The sequence below is a fragment of the Chrysemys picta genome, chromosome 6, assembly GCF_011386835.1.
Source record: "Chrysemys picta bellii isolate R12L10 chromosome 6, ASM1138683v2, whole genome shotgun sequence".
NCBI classification, from domain to species: Eukaryota; Metazoa; Chordata; order Testudines; family Emydidae; genus Chrysemys; species Chrysemys picta.
In genome coordinates, this window is record NC_088796.1 from 125,547,278 (window position 1) to 125,552,353 (window position 5,076).

The window sequence follows — 5,076 nt, forward strand, 5'->3', positions numbered from 1 at the left end:
TTTTCTTTATTACGGATTTCGCGGTAAAGTGTTGAAACTGGGAGGCAGACTGTGGTGGGGAGCGGGTGTAGCGTAGTGATGGAAAGAACGCTTCTAAACTTGAGGAATGACAGGCTCCTGCTCCTAGAGCGGTCCGCAGTGGTGGACTGGTTGTTTCAACGGAGCCTGCCACCCCTCCTTTTCGGGACTCTGTGTGTGGGGGCTATGTGACTTTGTGGCGGGGGAGGACGGTTACAGATCCCCTGCTGCGTGGCTCTGTGATCCAGGATAAGGACCGCTGCATAAGATCTCTATCCGCCCTCCCCCACCACAAAGTCACATGGCCCCTACACACAGAACATGAAAACCACCTCCCAGATTGACCAGGGTGCCTAGTGACTGCAATGTGTGTGTGACCTTCTGCTGAACTTGCCCCCATGTCTGTACCCTGGTAAAGGTGACTGTCCTCTCCAATTACCAACCCCCTTCCCCCCCTTCAAACACACTCTCCTCTAAAAGAACATGATGGAAACAGTAATTAACAGAAACGTATCTTTTATTAGCAACTACAAGTTAGGGGATGAAACTGGGACGGGGGCTTGGGTGAGGCGGGAAGGAAAGAACTTCTCAAATTTTGGGGAATGAGAGCCTTCTGGTACTTGAGCAATCTGCAGGGGTGGAGTGACAGTTTTCACGGCCCCTGCCGCCCCTCCTTCTTGGGACTTTGGGTGAGGGGGGTATGGGACTTTGTGGCAGGGGGAGGCGGTTAGAGATAGACTGCAGCGGGGCTCTGTCCTCCTGCCTCCGGTCCTGCAGAACATCCACAAGGCGCCGGAGCGTGTCCGTTTGCTCCCTCATTAGTCCAAGCAGCATTTGAGTCGCCTGCTGGTCTTCCTGCCACCACCTCTCCTCCCGTTCGCTGTGTGCTCGCTGGCATTGTGACATGTTCTCCCTCCACTGGGTCTGCTGGGCCGCATCGGCTCGGGAGCAGCCCATAAGTTCTGAGAACATGTCGTCCCGTGTCCTTTTCTTTCTCTGCCTAATCTGCGCCAGCCTCTGCGAGGGGGATGCCAGGGTAGGTCGGGAGACATTTGCAGCTGTGGGATGGGAAAAAGGGAGTGAATTCCTCACAAAGATAATTTTTTGTGAACAATGAACATAGTCTTTCTCTGTGAACAAGACCATGCACAGCACCTATCACATGCGCACTCAGGACAAGGTCGAATTTTCGGCCTTCGCATTCAGTGCCTGGGGTCTTGCAGAGGAGATCAGGCAAGCGGGGCAGGACAGTGGAATTCGAGTAGCAGGCTGACATGGTAAGCCGTAGACTTTTGGCTTAATTGCTTAAAACTTAAATTATAGCAGTGCCCTCCTTTCACGTTCAAAGCAATGCTCCTATGGTTGGCCAGTTCCTGCTGCCGGCAATCCGGCAAGCATGAACTCTGCCCCTGTCCCACCCCCTCGCGGCTGTCCCCGGGAAAGATCCCTGTATGCTGCCCCTCTCCCGCCTCCACCGCGTGGCTGTAAACCGCCGGTTACAGTTCTGTAAAGGAACAGGCAAGCAGTCCCAATAGTAACATTCCCCTAATTCTAAGTAGGTCACCATGAGCGACATCACTCTGCTGAGAATTTCTGAGACCGAGAAAGACCGCATGCTGCGTGAATGCCAGCAAAAACCAGGGCCGTATGCCGCCATGCTCTGCAAGGCAATGATCCCAGAGTACTTGATGATAGCCTGGCGAGGAAAAGTTTCCTACCACTGAGGACACAATAAGGCTGCTCTCCCCACGAACCTCATGCAAAGGCTTTCCAATTACCTCCAGGAGAGCTTCGTGGAGATGTCCCATGAGGATTTCAGCTCTATCCCCGGACATATAGACCTTTTCCAGTAGTTGCACTGCCAAGGACTAAAACGTTAAGCGCCTAGGGCAAACAAATCATGAAAAACCCATTGTTAATATTCATGTTCTGTTCAAAATAAATGTTTACATGTTTAAAACACTCACCGACTGATCCTTCCCCTGATTCAGGGTCCGGATTAACGCCTGGGGACGGTTGGTAGGGGATCTCTGTGAGGGTGATGAAGAGATCCTGGCTGTCTGGGAAATCAGCATTGTAAGCGCTGTCGACTGCCTCCCCCTTCCCCTCACCTTCCTCATCTTCCCCGTCCGCTAACACCTCCGAGGAAGCGGCCGTCAACAATATCCCATCCTCAGAGTCCACGGTCAGTGGTGGGGTAGTGGTGGCGGCCGCACCTAGGATGGAATGCAGTGCCTCGTAGAAACGGCATGTCTGGGGCTGGGATCCGGAGCGTCCGTTTGACTCTTTGGTCTTCTGGTACGCTTGTCTCAGCTCCTTGATTTTCACGCGGCACTGCGTTGCATCCCGGCTGTATCCTCTCTCTGTCATGGCTTTAGAGATCTTCTTGGAGATCTTTGCATTCCGTCTTTTGGATCGCAGCTCCGAAAGCACGGACTCATCGCCCCACACAGCGATCAGATCCAAGACTTCCCAATCAGTCCATGCTGGGGCTCTCTTTCTATTCTGAGATTGCATGGCCATCTCTGCTGGAGAGCTCTGCATCATTGCCAGTGCTGCTGAGCTCGCCACGATGTCCAAACAGGAAATGAGATTCAAACTGGCCAGACAGGAAAAAGAATTCCAATTCAAATTTTCCCGGGGCTTTTCCTGTGTGGCTGGTCAGAGCATCCGAGCTCGGACTGCTGTCCAGAGCGTCAACAGAGTGGTGCACTGTGGGATAGCTCCCGGAGCTATTAGCGTCGATTTCCATCCACACCTACTCTAATTCGACATGGCCATGTCTAATTTAGCGCTACTCCCCTCACTGGGGAGGAGTACAGAAATCGAATTTCAGAGACCTCTATGTCAAACTAAATAGCTTCATTGTGTGGACAGGTGCAGGGTTAATTCGATTTAACGCTGCTAAATTCGACATAACCTCCTAGTGTAAACCAGGCCTTAGAAGTGGTAAGAAGAAAAGAAAAAAAGTCACCCCAAAACAGAGGCCTGGGACAAATCAATGGCCCTGTGATAGGGCCTTCAGTGGCCAGGCAGCCTAGTGGCTAGATCATTGGTTGGGGGGACTGAAGGGGGAGCCTGACCTCTCCTTCTCCCTCAGGTCCTGGCTCAGGGTCCTGTGTCGCTCACCCCTAAACAGGGGAGATGGACCTCTCCAGGGGCGGCAGGTTTGTATAATTGTGGCGGTGCCCAGAACAGGTCCAAGTCCTGCCCTCACCACACACACACACACACACACACCCCTGCCCAAGGCTCTGGGAGGAAGTTTGGGAATGCGGGTGGGGCGGCCTCTGGGATGGAGTTTGGGTGCTGGATGCAGGCCCTGGGCTGGGGCAGAGGGTTGGGATGCGGGAGGGGGTGCAGGCTCTGGGAGAGTTTGGGTGCGGGAGGGGTGCGGGCTCTGGGCTGGGACAGAGGGTTGGGGTGCAGGAGGGGGTGTTGGGTGCGGGCTCTGGGAGGGGATTTGGGTGCTGGGTACAGGCTCAGGGCTGGGGCAGGGAAATGGGGTGCAGGCTCTGGGACATGGGGCTGGGCCAGGGATGAGGAGTTTGGGGTGCAGCAGGGGCTGGGGTGGGGGGCCAGAGAGGAGGAATCTCTCCAGCCGTCTCCCCACCAGCAGCAGCGAGCTCTGGGGAAGGGGAGGCCCCTCCCCAGCCCCCCACTCACCCAAGGCCCCCCCCGGCTGCTGCTCAGTAGGTCCAGCCAGGATAAGCCCCCTTGGAGTCGCCTGATGGGTGGAGGGGAGGCTGCCATGTGCCTACTCCATCTGCAGCAGCCGCCTCAGCCTCCCCCCGGTGCTGCTCCCTTGTAGCCGGCAGTGGCCGGTGAGGGAGCGCAGTGCGGCGCTGCAGGGGGCAGCCGTCCACGGCCCAGGGCAGGCAGGGACGCTCGGGGGAGGCGCACTGGTGCGGGGCAGGTGGCAGCCCCTAACATCGGTGGAACCGGGCCCCCCGGACCCTGAATTTGCTGGACCCCAGGCACAATGGGCCCATATAACTCGCCGCCCCCGGACCTCTCTCCCAGCCGTGAGGAGGGCTTCAGGACCGGTTTTCCTGGGCCGCTCTCTATACAAGTCCTTTTAGTTTTGTGTAGTTAGTCCACTTTTCCGGCAGCTGGGGCTCGTCTTCAGGTTCCCCTTGGCAGGGGAAGACTGACTTGCCTCCAGTGGCTGCGTTGGCAGGTTGCTGGCCTGTGCCTTCAGGCAGGCACACAGAGAACTCCTGTCTCTTCGCCAGTCAGCCCCTGACTGAGCCAGGCTCCCTTCCTTTCTCCCGCCTCCAGGCCTGGCATTGGCTGCAGGTATAACGGGGCGGGGCTAGCTGACCCCACAGGTGTTCTTTAACCCCTACTGTGCCTGGCTGCAGTCTCTCTGCTCCTTCACAAGCCCTAACGGTTCAGCAGGACAGACGTGCTCCTCAAAGCAGGAGTTCCCAATCAAGAGAACAGCCACAGATCCCCAGGGGCCCTACTCAGATCAAGCAAGCACATGGCTTTGTATTAACGCAATAATTGAGAAGCAAGTCCAAAGGGATTTTCAAATTCAGAAATTAATGGGGGAACGAGAATCATTAGCATTTAACCACGTGCCGGCACTAGGTTCAGTTCAGCAGCTGGCACGGTTCTTCACAGCACTCATTACCAGATCGTTAGTGTTTTTTCGGGGCTGGCCTGTCGTAACTCCAATTTTGTATTCCCAGTCCACCTCTCTGAATCTGACACTGCAGGCAATGAAGCACATTTTATTTAATATTGTCCTCACCCAGTATTATGCAGTGTTTTAGCAGGAAGTTTGCTCCGAATTCACAGAAGGCAGAGATCAGTCTCAGGTTTTAAGGCTAGAAGGGACCATCGTGATGGTCTAGTCTGACCCCTGCCCACCATAGGCCACAGAACCTCAACCACCCGCTCCTGTGTACTAGACCCCTAACCTCACAGAGGGAACAGAGAATTCCTTCCTCCCAAGTCTCCTGACTCTGTGTTTGTAAAGCACGTTGACTCCTTCAGACTACAAGGTTAAATCTACTGTGCGGCCTTCCCCTCCTTCATTACCTGGAGCTA

At 55.2% G+C, this 5,076-nt stretch overlaps 1 long non-coding RNA gene across 1 annotated transcript; it reads right to left on the minus strand.

Moving 5' to 3' along the window:
- Positions 1-521: 521 nt before the first annotated feature.
- On the minus strand, positions 522-1,927 carry LOC135972300 (uncharacterized). Its single transcript, XR_010588726.1, has 2 exons — positions 1,797-1,927; positions 522-1,076 (listed from the first exon to the last, which is right to left on the minus strand). It is a non-coding gene; the product is annotated as an uncharacterized LOC135972300 (long non-coding RNA).
- Positions 1,928-5,076: the final 3,149 nt, after the last annotated feature.